This window comes from Anomaloglossus baeobatrachus, chromosome 10 (genome assembly GCF_048569485.1).
Source record: "Anomaloglossus baeobatrachus isolate aAnoBae1 chromosome 10, aAnoBae1.hap1, whole genome shotgun sequence".
Taxonomy (NCBI): Eukaryota; Metazoa; Chordata; class Amphibia; order Anura; family Aromobatidae; genus Anomaloglossus; species Anomaloglossus baeobatrachus.
In genome coordinates this window covers 59,565,234-59,582,897 of record NC_134362.1, presented here as the reverse complement: position 1 = coordinate 59,582,897, position 17,664 = coordinate 59,565,234, and positions in this window count along the sequence as shown.

The window sequence follows — 17,664 nt, the reverse complement described above, 5'->3', positions numbered from 1 at the left end:
GAGCACCTGAGCATGGTAGTGCCCGCTCATCACTAGTTACGAGTACTGAGCTTGGGTGAGCATGGTAGTGCTCACTCATCACTAGTTACGAGTACCGAGCACCTGAGCATGGTAGTGCCCACTCATCACTAGTTACGAGTACCGAGTACCCGAGCATGGTAGTGCCCGCTCATCACTAGTTACGAGTACCGAGCACCCGAGCATGTTAGTGCCCGCTCATCACTAATGAAGACCTTATTACCTAGATACAGGTCATACACTATGGAAACAGGATGATTAGTAGCCCTTTGGGAGCTGCCCCCTGTCTACACTTATTCACAGTTGCTATGCTAGTGTAAGCCTCTGACCTATACTTGTAATATGTTATGATAAAAGTACAGGGCATTCTATTTTGTATCACTTATTGATTTCTTCCAATTAAAACAGATTCAATCAGAGAGTTGCTTTACCATGGCAAACAATAGGCTGGATATTTTCATTTATTTCTATGGGAGATTTTTCATGCTCTGGAATATGTGCAGAGGTTATTATGTAGGGAGGGGAGGAGGTGAGCTCTGTCCATCACCTGTATATACAGTATATCACAAAAGTAAGTACACCCCTCACATTTTTGTAATTTTTTTTTTCCATAGGAAAGCACTGAAGATCTGACACTTATTTAGTTGTTGTGTGAATTTTTTTTTTTTCCCCTCATTGTTGGAGATACTTGGCTCCCTCTGTGTGGTTGCAACAAATGCTAACTGCAGGGTATGTTTTAGCCTCTTTGGAACAATTGTTGCAGTTTAACCCCTAATGTTAAAGCTGAAGGTCAGCTCATTATATATTTGTCTGTGGTATTTTTTTTTTTTTTTTTTTTTCAAGCATATTTCATAGACATCAATTGATAAAAAAAATTTTCCTGAGTAGGATGAAACTTATATAACACAGATATTAAATCTTCTAGTTCAAACTTCACAGCCCCCACACAATATAAATCGAGCACTAATATAGAAGCAGTGTGCATGCATACATAGCCAAAACTCCTACTTGCGTTTTTAATTCCCACCAAATTTACACCATCGGCGACTTGTGCGGTTATATTGCGTTACATTCAATATGGCGCTTTGTGTTCTACCATAATATAGAATAACTATGTGTTTCTTTCATTGAAGCATAGTTTAAATAATAATTTAACCAAAAAAATAAAAAAAAGTTTTTCAAAAAATTTTTATTTTTTTTTTTTTAAATAATTAAAATAAACTTTTGACAATAAAAAATGAGGCTTCTTTCAAAGTATATAAATCTATTTGAGTTCATATATAAGCATTTAGGTACTCCGAAGTGCAGGAAAATCCACATAATATAGATATTAAACTTCCATGTTGGAACTTAAAAGCTTTTACATAGTATGACAACTGAGCACATATATAGAAGGGCAATATGTGTGCATATACATGGGGATATACATGAGTAAATATGTTTGTAAAAAAAATTCCGGTGTGCGCTATTTGTTGAGTGCAGATTTATTTATTTAAATATGATATATTGGCACATATGTATGTGCATTAAACTTGAAGGTGTTATATCTGCACACACTGAATGGCGCACTGCAACTGGTTTGGTTATAAACGTATATATCTTCAAATCCAGAAAACCATTGAAAAATGTGTACTTTATTGTATTGTATTGTATTGTATCATTGTTTTTTAATTGTATATGTATGTAATGTTTTTCATGGTAAAACCTATTTCGTGCATGTAAGGTGCTGAAGTAATTTAAACATCTGTTACATTGATTAGCATTTGCATATAAGCTTTGCAGCACCATCTATCCAGTATCATGATTAAGGGTGAGTGCTTTCACCTGAAACGCGTTGTGCTGGTCATGTCATTCTTTGTGTCTGCATGATAAAATAAAGACGTGATTTGTTTGCCTGAAGAGCTGGACATCCTCATCTTTTGCACAATATAAAGTAGTGAGTAAATGGCTTGTGTTACAGTGTTGTCCCATGAAAAGATATAATAAAATATTAACAAAATTGGGAAAGGTGTACTCAGTTTTGTGATACACTGTATATTATTTATATATAAAAATTACTTTCTTTTGTAGTCCTGCCCGTGGTGATAATGAGATGACTGCTGAAAAGTGATCTATGCAGAACAGCAAATGGCCAGAGTGAAAACTGCAAAATATTTTAAAATTATTAAAAAAAAATATAGAAATTAACAAAATAAAAATGTTAAAAAAATATTTCTAACATAAGTTGATTTAATCAACAGGTAATTTTCTGATGACACATTAGGCTTATCACCCTTAAGTTGGTGTTACACGATCGTATTTTCTGCATCCGAGAAAAACAGTTTATAATGATAATCACATTCTGATTCGTTTTTTTCTCGAGTAGAAGAATAAAAAAACCCCTTCTTCTTCATTGTGTAGTCTGTGAAAATTGGACTGCACTCAGATGTCATAGTAGAGAGTATTTCTGGCACATCACAAAAGGTAAATTTAGGAATTCTTGCTCAAATTAATTTTTTGAATTGAGTGACTTAATGCATTTAAATGCAACCAATGTTTCGGCGCATACTGCCTTTTTCAAAGTTAGTCTAAAAATGGGGGTCAAGTAGGCAAAATGTGAAACCTCAGGATTAGGAACAAAAGGAGATGTGTAGCTACCACTGCACTGCCGAAGATATCCAAAGATGATCAAATGAAGGTGGGTTTTATTCAATGCGTTTCAAAGTGTCTCCCCACTTCTTCATCAGGGAATCCACCAATATAAACTTCAGGATTAACTGAGCAAGTTCGATGTTGTTGCTGCTTATTTCCCCGAAAATAAGCCCTAGCAGGAATTTTCAGCCTTTTCGGAGTCTCAGGCTATGTGCCCACGGGGACAGTGTCCTGCGGTTATATCCGCAGAACATTCCGCAGGAGCTCCCAGAAATCCGCAACACAACTTTATGTGTTTTGTGCTGCAGTTGTATTGCAGAATGTCGTGCGGATATGCTGCCGTCATTCTGCATTGAGGATACAGTACCATGGCTTCGGCACTGCCTGCTCAATGCAGAACAAGTGCTGAGTGATCGGGTGTTCATACTTACCTCCATCACGCAGCACTTCTCTCCGGCCGTGTCTACACTTTGCAGGAGAAGGTGGGCGGGCCTGAACTATCTTCGGCTGTCACATGACCGAAGCTCGTGTAGGCCCCGCCCACCTCTTCCTTCCTGTACCTGGCTCCACCGCACTCCTGTACACTGGACGGAGAAAGTGACTCCGGTGTCTTCTATCAAGGCAGGTAAGTATGGGACCCTGCGGAGAAATCTGCAGGAATAATTGACATGCTGCAGATTTTTCCGCAGGGAAATACCACATTATTTCCGCTGCGGAAAAAAATGCAGCATGGGCACAGCAGTCCCCAAATGCCATAGAAATGGCTGGGGACTCGCTGTAGTGCGGATTTTTGAAAAATCCGCGGAATTTCCACAAAAAAATCGCGGCAAATTCCGCAAATTTTCCGCAGCGTGGGCACATAGCCTAAGGCTTAAATGTATGCTCTACCCCGAAAATAAGCCCTAGTTTCAGTTCAATAATGAAGGACACTTCATAAAAGAAAGCAGACACCCCCAAAAGAAAGTAGACAGAAGACCCTGCAATCATACTCACCAGTCTCCGAACTGGACGCTGTGAAACGCAAGGACCTGTGGTGGAATGGAAACACACACATACAACCCTGGTGATACCATACTGCTCTGGGGATCTGGGAAGCAGTGGACCGCAAGGATCTGCAGTGGAACGCAACGAGGACCTGCAGTGGAACGCAACGAGGACTAGCAGTGGAACGCAACGAGGACCTGCAGTGGAACGCAAGGCTCTGCGGTGGAATGCATTGAGGACCTTCAGTGGAACACATCGAGGCGTTCCACCACAGGTCCTCCATGCAGCATTCCAATGCAGGTCCTCAGACTCCACAGCACTGCCGGCTGGAAGCAGTACAGTATCACTGGATGTTTCTGTGTGTGTATGATGTTCCTGTGATCTGATGTGTGTGTGTAAATGCTGGCTGGAAGCAGGGGAGGACCACTGTGGAGCACACAAGGACCTGCTGGGTTCACAGGAGGATCGCAGGAGGACCTTCAAGGAATGCAGATGTCTGGGGTTTGGTAAGTATGATTCTCCTGGGGAGGTGTCCACTTTTTTTGGGGGGGTAAACTTACCCCAACCCGTGTTTCCCCAAAAGTAAGCCCTATCCCAAAAATAAGTACTAGCACATATTTCGGGGCAAAAATTAATATAAGACATTGTCTTATTTTTTTAGTATGGTAGGCAGATTTCTTCGCTCCAGCAGGTATTACCGGGTACCGGAGGTGCGCTGTGTCAGATGTGAATGGTGGAACTAATCCCGTCATTGAGGCTTAGGGGTGCTTCACACACAGCGAGCTCACTGCCGAAATCGCTGCTATGGCACGGTTTTGGTGACGCAACAGTGACCTCATTAGCGATCTCGCTGTGTGTGACACTGAGCGGTGATCTGGCCCCTGCTGCGAGATCGCTGCTCGTTACACACAGCCCTGGTTCGTTTTCTTCAAAGGCGCTCTCCCGCTGTGACACACAGATCGCTGTGTGTGACAGCGAGAGAGCGACGAAATGAAGCGAGCAGGGAGCAGGAGCCGGCATCTGGCAGCTGTGGTAAGCTGTAACCAGGGTAAACATCGGGTAACCAAGGTGGTTACCCGATATTTACCTTAGTTACCAGCCTCCGCAGCTCTCACGCTGCCAGTGCCGGCTCCGGCTCTCTGCACATGTAGCTGCAGTACACATCGGGTTAATTAACCCGATGTGTACTGTAGCTAGGAGAGCAAGGAGCCAGCGCTAAGCAGTGTGCGCGGCTCCCTGCTCTCTGCACATGTAGCTGCAGTACACATCGGGTTAATTAACCTGATGTGTACTGTAGCTAGGAGAGCAAGGAGCCAGCGCTAAGCAGTGTGCGCGGTTCCCTGCTCTCGCGGTTATGATCGCTGCTTCGGCTGCTGTGTTTGACAGCTAAGCAGCGATCATAACAGCAACTTACAAGGTCGCTGTTACGTCACAGAAAATGGTGACGTAACAGCGACCTCGTTGTCGCTGTCGCTTAGTGTGAACGAGCCCTTACTGTCACCACATGGAAGAATTAAGTTTTTCTTCTTTCATTCAGCTGCAGATAAGGTAATGATAATGATAATATACTGCAGTGATACATCCTTTGTGGCTACAACCATCGCCACCTAACCAGTCTGTTCAGGATCATGGAAACATTGGGCAACATTAATTCTTGTGGTTTTTTACTCACACCTGCACCAGGAATTAAAAAATATGTAGCAAGTGTCAGAAAGCAGGTGCGAGCTGCTATAACTACATGAAGCACCAGCAAAAGAATACAGCAGCGCTCTATAAGCGCTAAGATATCTACAATCATAGACTATATGAATATTTAAACTGCATAAATGCTATATGGACTATATTTTAAAAAAATGAAGGTACTTAGCGCACAAATTTGATAATTCATGTGAGCCCATCTACCGCATCAAGGTGACTTTTCTATGATGGGACCCTATCCTAGTGTGTTGTCTCTCCTGGACTAAAAGTCTACAAATATATGGGCAGGTAGGATCTCACACAATTAAAACCGCCCTGGGGCTTATGGAAGGAGAGTGCAGTCAGAATAGGAGACTGTCTATACCTCCAATATGTAATGAGAAAACCCCACAAAAAACTGCATCTTTAAATAGAACACAGCAAATGTGAACAGGTGCCAGATGCCATAACTACAATTGGCCAATTCATGCGAGCCCATCAACCACGGCAAGGTGACCTTTCTTTGATGGGTCCGTATTCTATTTCATGCCTCTCCTGGACTAAAAGTCTACAAATACCGTATATCGGCAGGTAGGATCTGACACTAATTAAAACCACTGTTAGGCTGAAGGGCAGAGAGCATAGACAAAATAGAAGGTTGAAAAAAAAATGCATTTCCAAATAGAATATAGCAAGTGTGAACAAGTGCCAATCGCTATAACGACACGAAACACAAACAAAAGAATACAGCAGCACTCTGTAAGCACTACGATATATGCAAACATAGAACACATGAAATTTAAACTGCATTAATTAAATATTGAATATACTTAAAAAAATGAAGGTACTTAGTGCACAAATTGGCCAATTCATGTGATCCCATCAACCGCAGCAAGGTGACCTTTCTTTGATGGGACCCTATCCTAATTTCATGCCTCCCCTGAACTGAAAGAGTGCAAATATATGGGCATATAGCATTAATACAGTTTAAATTTAATGTATTCTATATTTCCATGTATCTTAGTGCTTACAGAGTGCTGCTGTATTCTTTTGTTTGTGTTTCATGTAGTTATGGCAGTTGGCACTGTTTCACACTTGCTATATTCTATTTGGAAATGCAATTTTTTTTTTCAACCTCCTATTTTGTCTGTGTTCTCTACCCTTCAGCCTAACACTGTTTTTAATTAGTGTCAGATCCTACCTGCCCATATATTTGTAGACTTTTAGTCCAGGAGAGGCATTAAATAGAATAGGGACCCATCAAAGAAACATCACTTTGCCGTGGTGGATGGGCTCACATGAATTGGCCTATTTGTGCGCTAAGTGCCTTCATTTTTCTAAAGTATATTCCATATATCATTAATGCAGTTTAAATTGTACATATTCTATGTTTGTATATATGTTAACGCTTACAGAGTGCTACTGTATTCTTTTGTTTGTTTTTCATGTAATTAAAAAATATTTGTAGCCTCTCCCCTTTTTCATTTTTGTTTGCAGGTAAACAGTTGTACCTGTTTCTAAAGGGGGCTTTACACGCTACGACATCGCTAATGTGAAGTCGTTGGGGTCACGGAATTGGTGACGCACATCCGGCCGCATTAGCGATGCCGTTGCGTGTGACACCTATGAACAATTTTGCATCGTCGCATAAACGTGCAACATCACTCATCGGTGACATCGGGGGGGTGCATTCTCAAATATCGTTACTGCAGCAGTAACGAAGTTGTTCCTCGTTCCTGCGGCAGCACACATCGCTGCGTGTGACACCGCAGGAAACCTCTCCTTACCTGCCTCCCGGCCGCTATGCGGAGGGAAGGAGGTGGGCGGGATGTTACGTCCCGCTCATCTCCGCCCCTCTGCTTCTATTGGGCAGCGGTTCAGTGACGCAGCTGTGACGTCGCTGTGACGCTGAACGAACTGCCCCCTTAGAAAGGAGGCGGTTCGCCAGTCACAGCGACGTCGCCGGGCAGGTAAGTAGTGTGACGGGTCTGGGCGATGTTGTGCGGCACGGGCAGCAATTTGCCCGTGTCGCACAACAGATGGGGGCGGGTACCCACGCTAGCGATATCGGTACCGATATCGCAGCGTGTAAAGCGGCCTTTACTCTGTCAATGAAAGAATGGCGGTCAGACAACTGATGCATGCGGTGGCTGGTTTATATCATGTGTCTATCGCGTCAGAGTCCTGGTTTTTGTTTAGATCCTCATAATTATACACTTTCCTGATTCCGTTTTGTTTATTTTCCTTTTATCTTAGATATCTTCTCCATTGCTTGTTCTCCTAATGACCTGTGTACATTATCTTCTTTCTCATCACGTTCCTCCAAGATTCATCCCACTCTTTAAGAAATCCCAAAAATGTACTAAGACAAGTCAGTTGACCACTAAGTTTCTGTTTTCAGGTTTTTTTAATAGGAATTAATAATAGATGAACAAAAAAAAATAGACAAAACAAAAAATGTAACATAGCAAAGAAATCTGCTTCTTTCTCCTTTCGGATTGATCTTTCACTCTCAATTTATGGGTAAAATCTGTATCCAGTGAATACACATTTTCACATTACTGATTTAGGAGACGACAGTTGATGCTCAAAATGTTCTATGGAGGAAGAAGGAGGAAGGGGAATTAAAGGGAACTAGTTTTTTTCCTTATGACCTATGACCACCACCACTAAGCTCTTATATAGAGCATTTCAGAATACTGTATATAAGAGCCCAGGCCGCTCTGTATAACATAAAAAACACCTTTATAATGCTCACCTAGGAGGCGGTCTGGTCTACTGGGTGTCACTGGTCTCTGTCCGACGCCTCCTCTCTGCTGTGATTGCCATCCTCCTTCTTTCCTAGCTCCGTGTGGATGATGTGTCCCACATCATCCACACAGGCCGGCATTGCGCTCCTTCGCAGGCGCACTTTGATCTACTCTGATTAGTATTGTAGTGCTCATGCGCGGCCGGTCTTTATCCTTTCCTCCTGCTCATTACAGTACTTTCATCTGGCCTCTGCAGGGGAGATCAAAGTGCGCATGCGCAGGAGCGCAATGGAGACCTATGTGGATGACGTAGGAGTCAGACACATCATCCATAAGGAGCTAGGAAGAAGAATGGTGATGCACGGAAGAGAGGAAGTGCTGGACCCGAGACCAGCGATGCCCATGAGACCGGACCGCACCCTAGGTGAGTATAATAAAGGTCATTAAATATCATTGCAGCTGTAGTGCTCAGATCACAAAATTACACAGTTCAGCAGTCAGTATCACACTTGATAGAATTAGATACATAGCTATGCCAACTGTCTCACATGATAGGACGAAATACACAGCTCCGCGGACTGTATCTCACATGATAGGATTAGATAAATAGCTCAGCAGTCAGTATCACATATGATAGGATTAAATTCATCGCTCAGTGGACTGTATATCACATGACATGATTACATACACGCCTTGGAAGGCTGTATCTCACATGAACGTTTTACATGCACAGCTCACTGCTAATGACTGTGATCTGAGTAGAGTTGTCATGTTATTAAGGCACTCAGATCACAGTAATTACCGGCAAGTACATGTCCATGTGCCAGCGCTGCGCCAGAGTCTTCATTCAGTGATATGTACTTGTGCCGTCCCCGTGCCAGTAGCCGAGCTGCTCGGATCCGGGTTTCTCAGTGGCTAGAGGGTCTCAGGACCCGGGCGTCATGCGGCCGCTCATATGAAGGGGGGATATTTACAGGGGGAGTTATAGAGTTCGTGACGCCACCCGTGGTATGGGGTAATTGGGAGTACCACCGCTGCAGTTGGGAGTACCCGAGGATGAAGGAATGGGGCAGCCAGGTGTTGTGACCCTCCATGGGTAGGGGGATACCCCGGGACTCTGTGATTGAAGGGGAAGTGCTGTTGGATGCAAGGGGGTCACTATTGTACTCACTCAGTCCATTAAGCTGACACAGACAACTGGTAAACCGAAGTTCTGGACATCGCTGCCGCTGAGGGGAGCTTAGTTCGGGTCCCGTCCCTAATGGTGCTGCCTGGTGATCCGTGACCTGCTTCCTGGCACTAAGTTTACTTCTTTGGTGGTCCCGGTAGTGTGAAACCTGGTCTCAGGTTTCAGGCTTGGGATTTTCTGGACCGTTTTGAGTGGAAAGTCCTATCTCCCTTGTTGTGCTAGTACCCCGATTTTGGAGCGGGTGGGAACGGATCTTGAAGGCTCCGTTCGCCTTGGGTAAATTATCGGGTTGCCTGAAGCTACTTCCCAACCTAGGGTCCACGTACCCCTTCGTGCCTTTGTCCCAGCCCGGTGATGGTGCAAGGCCGCCGGCTGTCCTCCTCGACAGATCCGTGCCCCTTGCCATGATCTCCTGCGACCTGGGGTCCATCACCTCTAGGCCCAGACCACTGTCCGCCAACTAGATTGCTTCCCAGGAGCCCTGCTCCCGACCTCCTCTCACTTTCACCTCTCAGACCCGACTCTCCTACTGACACTCCTGACCTTTTCTCCAACCCCCCAGGTGGGCGACCCTATTCCATTCAAGCCGTCCACTGGTGTGTTTGGTGGGTGTGGTGCAGGGTGTATCTAGGATTTGATTAGCTGATGTAGGCAACATCATGTAATTAGGGACCCAAAACCAAGAAGGAGGTGGATACTGCACGGGAGGGCAGATTGTGCAATACCCTGTGACGACCTGATAGTCCAGGGGCGTCAAATACTCAGCATTGGATGAAGTGACCATCTGCTGCCTAAACCTGATGAGTGCTCTCCAGTAACTACAGTGATCTGAGTGCAGCCATCATGTCATTGTGATGGTCAGGTCAGAATAATTACCGGTGATCGCTCATCAGCGCCAGGTGCCAGCACTGCAGGGGTTACATCACCCGTGGTGAGGACATGTCACTAGACGAAGACGTCGATGCTTTGCTGTTACCCAGACCTGTGCCCATTGGTAATTACTGTGATCTGAGCGCCACAGTGATGACACGATGGCTCCACTCAGAATCATTACAGGTAACAGCGGGAAATGGTAGACCAGCATGTAGCACTAAACTACAATAATATGACGCCTACAGCTGTGAACTGGGCATGCCAGGAGCATTCCCAGTTCACAGCTGACATGGCCACAGTATAGGAGATAGGGTTGGGCTCTGAACACATCCTCTTTCCTATACCCTGTGACTACAGTATTTGTGGTTTGTGTTGTTCTCTGATACACAACAGCAAATACAAATTGTAGCACCCAATGGCAAAGTGAAAAAAAATCTATAAAAATTATAAATATTACAAAATTTTATTTTTTTTTAATTTTTTTTTTAAGATTAAGTCCAATCATTAATAACAATTGACACATTCCCTTTAATATTGTGTTAAAATCTCTTAAAATCGTTAATTGCCGCGTATTGCGTAGAAGTGTTTATGTCGTGTTTTGTGTGGATAGGTCACCTGTTTGTTGTCTTGTATATACATTACAGTCATATTTAATCATGTGCTTTTTCTGCACTCAGGACCTTATTTACAATCGGCTGGATTAGCTCATAATGTTCCTACAGAAATGAGTCGTCCTAGAAAGACAAATATTGCAGCATCCGCTTCTATGTTGACTCTGCTACCTGAGAAATACCAGTCTGCTAAAGAAGAGACAATTCAATTGAAAAGTGCAGTAATGTGAGCACTCCAAAGAGACGCAGCATGCATATTTACTGGTGTGTATACAGAGGGTGACATAAGTATTGAACAAGTCACCAAATTTCTAAGTAAATATAATTCTTAAGCTGCTATTGACATGAATTGCTTACCAGATGTCAGTAACAACCCATCCAATCCACACAGGACAAGAAAATCAAACCAGAGATGTCGATAAATTTAGTCATATGTAATAATGGAAAAAGTATTGAACACACTAAGGGGTACTTTGCACACAACGACATCGCAAGACGATGGTAGCGATGCTGAGCGCGATAGCACCCGCCCCTGTCGCACATGCGATATCTTGTGATAGCTGCCGTAGCGAACTTTATCGCTACGGCAGCTTCACACGCACTTACCTGCCCTGCGACGTCTGTCTGGCCGGCGAACAGCCTCCTTCCTAAGGGGGCGGGTCGTTCGGCGTCACAGTGATGTCACACGGCAGGCGGCCAATAGAAGCGGAGGGGCGGAGATGAGCAACATCCCGCCCACCTCCTTCCTTCCGCATTGCAGGCAGGACGCAGGTAGGAGATGTTCCTGCTTCATACACAGCGATGTGTGCTGCCGCAGGAACGACGAACAACATCGTACCTGTCGCTGCAGCGAAATTATGAAAATGACCGACACTACACAGATCACCGATTTACGACGCTTTTGCGATCGTTTATTGGTGCATCTAGGCTTTACATGTTGCGACGTCGTTACTGGCGCCGGATGTGAGCCACTTTCGATTTGACCCAGACGACATCACAGTAGCAATGTCGCAGCGTGCAAAGTACCCCTTACTTAAATTTATTTAAGAGCCTTTGTTGGTGATGAAGCTTCAAGATACCTCCTGTGTGTAGAAACTAGCCTCATGCATTGCTCAGGTGTGAGTTTGGACCATTCTTCCACACAAACACTCTTCACATCCTGAAGGTACCTTGGCTCCTTCTAGGAACTTTATTTCCTTGTATAAATTTTCTCTTGGATACAGGTCTTGTGATCTGCTGGGATATTCTAGCAGCTTTATTTTCTTTCTCTGAAACCAGTTGAGAGTTTCCTTGGCTGTGTGTTTGGAATCATTGTCTTGCTGAAATGGGATGTGTGGTGAAGCTCCGTCCACAGCCCAGTCAATCAAGAAGACTGGCTCCCACCTCGATGACGCTAGGTCAACTTCCAATTACGGAAGTTGACTTGACATCACCAGACATCAGCCGGGGTCACGTGATGGGGGCGGGCAGCAATAGCACCACTCACCGGAACAATTGGAAACAGAATGTATTTGGAAAAAGACTTTCACAGCTTTAAATCGATATGGCATCCATACATTGTAGTTGACCACCTCTTTAACACTAGAAGTCCCAGGAATTTCAAGCTCCATAGGGTTCCAATGGTAGAAATGTTAAATGACCCCTCTCTGGGACTTCTAGTGTTAAATAATAGAAAACATAATTCTTCAAACTAGGCCACCTTCTTCTGTTGCGTTATGGTCTAGTTCTGATGCTCACAAGCCTATTGCGGCACTTTCGGCAGTGTATAGGAGTCAGAATAGGCACTGTGACTATTCTGTGTCTACTAAGTCCCATTCTGAGATAACTGTGTTTTCAGACAAGTTTTTATAATGGCCATTATTAGATTTAGTAGCAATTTGTGCTACAATAGCTCTTTTGTGGATAGGTCCCGATGGGCTAGACTTCACTCTACAAGGGCATCAATGACTATTTGGCGGCAATGGCTGACCTTTTTTGGATTACATTGGGTAGGCACTAACCACTGCATACCAGGAACAGCCCTGAAGACCTAATATTTTGGAGCTGCTCTGACGCAGTGTTCCAGCCAACGCCATTCAATCAGATCCTTACACGACGTGATTATGGTTCCTGCTTCCAACCTCAAGAGCTGACTTTTCACTTTCTGGCTTGTATAGCCCACCATATGAGACGTACTGTTGTCACAAAACAAAGAGTGTTGTGTACATCACCTGTTAGTGGTTTTAATGTTACGGTTGATACGTTCATGTTCATATTTGGGGTAAACAAAGTAAGCACAATGTGAAAAAAATGTATGACTTAAATTCTAAGCGTCAATGAATTCAAGGTATTGGTCTAAGAAATGTCAAACAACTATCACTGTGAAAAGAAGTGAAGAAGAACAGCTCGTCTCCAGAAACTGAGACTGACGGGAGATACACACAATGGCCTTATCCGTGTGGTGATGTTGTTTTCCTGCCTTATCTATAAGTTCAGCAGAGATATCATTTTATCCTCTCCATATGCCAACCCAGTCACAGCCTAAATGTGTGTAAACACCTTCATCAAAAACCAAACAGATGTTCATCCAACTGCTATTTGTAGCGCTGGTGTCCCTGCAGGGACGCCGACTTACTCACCGCCGCCGCCGGGTTGTGTCCTTCCCTGCAACTTCACAGCCGCCCATGTGCCCGTCTGCCTCCCTCTCCCCCCGAGGCCTGTGTATGCTGGACAGGCTCAGCGGGAATGCGTTTAGGGTGCGTGCGTGCACACCGGCTCTCCTCTTAAAGAGCCGATGCACCATTTCCTTTAAATGCCTCTCAGCCATATATTTAAGGCACTCTCCCATTAGGGGAGGTGTCTGTGCAACACATTCAGTTAGTCAGTGTCCTGTCTGTCTAGCTAGTTGTCAAGTCCCGTTATCCCTGTGTCCATCACCTGTACCTGAATCTGCCTTCTCATAACTATCTGTCTGTGCCGAGCCCACCATACCTGTCCGTACCCACCTGCCTATCTACCTCGGTCATCCCACCTATACATGCCTGCTTCTGTGTCCATCCCCGTGTCCGTCTCCTGTCCTAGGGTTCAGCTGCCAAAGTCCCGGTTACTGCCCTGGGAGTGGTACCTGGAGCCCGCCTCATGGTAGGCGATTAGTTAAGCCCGGCCCATTAAAGGGTAAGCCTGGGTTCCCCCCTTTGGTCCAGTGGCTCCACTAACCCCGCTCGCTGCCTCTACATCGTCCGCGAGCAATGCACTATTTGTCTGAGTCAAGTTTATGTTTTAAAAATTAGGGTACAGATGATTGGCAATATATTTTTTCCTGTGGAAACAAAGGATCGGGCATATTAAATGCCAATATGACCAATCCTTCAATCTGTCATCACAATTTAACATGGGGGGTAGTGACAGGGGGCACGGTACTGCCACGGAGGGCAGACAGGCGGCCTTGTACTACAACCGGGCAGGGGCCAGGGCACGACGGGGTACGCGGACGCTAGGCTTGGAAGTAGCCTCATACAGCCCAGTAATTCACCCGACGAGGACGGAATCTTCATGAACCGCTCTCCACCCGCTCCAAAATTGGGGTACTAGTGCACTGAGAGGGATAGGACTTTCCAAAACCATCCAGAAAATCCCAAGCGTGAACCCTGAGAGCAAGCTCACTCTGCTAACCACGCAGGTGAGCGGGACCCGAGTAGTTTTAGGTGAAAGGCATCCACCAAGTGTAAACACAGTGCCAAGGGACAAGACTTCAGACCAATCAGCAACGCCAAAATGGCACGGACCCAACGTGTTTGGACTAAGGCTGCAGGGCGCTCAAGACTTTGGTTTACCTGGTGTCAGTGTCAGCATCTCTGGACTGTGTGAGTACGTTGGGCCCCTTTGCTTCCAACGGGTCCCCAGCCAACCATCACCGAGCCCCGGACACCTTCCCTGCCCACGGAGGGGTTAACATCCATAGCTGCCATTCCATCGCTCCCGGGCGCTCCCGTCTCCCCTAAATGCAGCAGCGGTGGTATCCCAAGTTTTACCACGAACCGTGGGTGGCGTCACGAACACTATCCAATCCACCCTTCCTTTTTCCCCACTTTTATTTTCGAGAGGCCACGCGACCCCGCCTCGGGTCCGGAGACCCCTCGTGCCACTGCGGATCCGGATCCGAGCAGCCCGTTGGCTGTCGCGGAGGCGGCACACCTTCCTGGCTATTTACACCGGACCATTACCTGACCACGTCTCAGTTTTCTCACTGAAGTTATTACATGTCTTCCTGGAATACTGACCCTGGATCGTGACCTGACTACACCTCTGAATTCTCCCTGTGTCCATACGTGTCCTCCTGTTACCAGACCTGGTTTCCTGACTACTTTTCCGTCTGTACTATCCGTAAGTAGTTGCTTTCATTACATTGGTGATATAGGGTAACGCCTGCCTGGATCCACAGACTCAGACGGGCTGTAATGGACAGGCTAGAGGGAAGCCACTCACCAAGCAGGACCCCCAGAAACCTGAATCCCTTTAACCCCTATACAGGGATTTGGAATTACACAGGGCCCTGTAGATCACTACCTGTGGAAGGCTGCAGTCTGAGAGAGTAGTCGTCAGGCAGGTTCAAACCAGGAATTGTGGAACAGGGACAGAATCGGCAGGCAAAGACGTAATCAGAAACAAGCAAAGGTCAAAACCGGATCGGGCAGTGAAGGTACAAAAACAGCAGGCAGGAGGGTAGTCAGGAAACAAGCGGTAATCAGCACACGAAATCACAGGATGAAACAGGAGCCAGAATTCTCAGAACTATCTCTGGCAGAGGTTATCAGACAGGAGGGGAATTAAAAAGGGTGTGGTGTCTTCCCATAGGCTGTAGCTGAATGATGGTTCCTCAGCTGGGAGACACCCACCACCTACAGTCAGCCAGTGGCACTGCAGATCCCAAGGAAACCCAGCCCAGTGGATGAACGGAGCCTGCGCCCACTGGCATCAACTCCCCTCCCATCACCAGCACCATCCACAGCAGGAACACGGCGTCGCCTGGCGATCGGAGCAGAAGTCGATGGAGCAGACTCCGGTGGTGACGTAACATATTGATGGGTTCAGCCGACAGTTTCATGTGTGCAGGAACCCTGGACAATTGCTTGTTGGGGAAAATATCAATCTGGCATGTCTGATTTTAGACCGGTGATCCTTTTGTTCTCCCGAAAATAAGCTGCCGTCATGTGTTCTAGCTGCTCTCTACTAGAAATCAAGAGTGAACCACCATACGGGCGCTCCTGTGTATGGAAGAGTCATCCAATATGGCTGCCTTCTGTTTAATTGTTTGAACCATTTTTCGTCCAACAGCCATCTAATGTGTATAGGTGGATATACAAAGCAGCTCTCTACCCTAACAAAGGAAAGGGTCTAGTGTGAGGGATCGCTCTATGATGTCCATACGGCAGTGGTGGTTGCAACAGTAGATGGAACTTAGCAAACTGTAACGATCATTAGGCTTCATCCAATAATCAGACTATATAGAATAATGCAATGTCTCCTAATCCTAATGATACATTAGCTTCGTCACCCTCTGATTGTAGACTTTATTGGACTTAGTTTGTGACTTGAATACATTATATTGTAATGGGTGTCCCAAAATACCGTCATTGTGAACTATGAAGAGCAATAAAACAGTTCATGATTCTGTATACAGCCGAAAACAAATTAACATTAAAATTCAAAAGAATTGACATCATATAACTAAATGTGTGCACCACCCACAACACCGCGCCAAACACTAACAAAGTGGCTCAGAAGTGGGATTTTATTGGAAGTCATAAACCATCAAAGTGAACCTGTGACATTACAATGTCAAAATATACAGCATGTCTAAAGTTACAGTATATTGCAAAAGTGAGTACACCCCCCACATTTCTGTAAATATTTTATATTTTTTCATGGGACGACACTGAAGATCTGTCCCTGTGATACAATGTACAGTGTCAGTGTGCAGCTTGTATAATAGTATAAAATTTGTGCCCGCTAAATAACTCAACACCCAGCCATTAATGTCTAAACCGCTGGCAGCAAAAGTGAGTACACCCCATAAATGTAAATGGCGACATTTTGCCCAATGAACCACTTTCCCTCCCCGTTGTCATGTGACTCATTAGTGTTACAAGGTCTCAGGTGTGAATGGGGAGCAGGTGTGTAACATTTGGTGTTCTCTCTCACACACTCCTCAAACTGGTTACTGGAAGTTCAACATGGCTCCTCATGGGAAAGAATTACTCTCCATTTGTCCTCTCACACTCCACCCCATAATGTCCCTTTACACTACTTTCCTGATACTATCATATCACTTTTCCCCCTATATTGTCCTCTCACACTTTCCTTCCATACTGTCCTCTCATACGTCCCACCCATACTGTTCCCTCATTGTATTCCACCCCATACTGTCCTCTCACACTTTTCTCAGCCCATACTGTATCATCACAATTCCCCTTTATACTGTCTCCTCACACTTCCCACCCGTACTGTCTCTTCACACTTCCTACCCATACTGGCCCATCACAATTTTCTCCCCCCATACTATCCCCACCCTTCCCCATATTGTCCCTTCACATTATTTCCACAATACAGCCCCTCACACTTTTCTTTCTCCATACTGTCCCCTCACATTCCCAACCATATTGTCCTCTCACACTCCACCCCATACTGTCCTCTAACACTACTTTCCTAATACTAGCATTTCACACTTTTCCCCCTATATTGTCCTCTAACACTTTCCTCCTATACTGTCCTCTCATACTTCCCACCCATACTGTTCACTTATTGTATTACACCCCATAATGTCCTCTCACACTTTTCTCGGCCCGTTGGGTGTTGGTGAGGGGGGTGCCGTTGGGTAAAGGAAAAGGGGCTTTTTCAGCGTACTCACTCAGTCCAAGAATAATAACTCCGACAGCTTGTAAACCAGAATTCT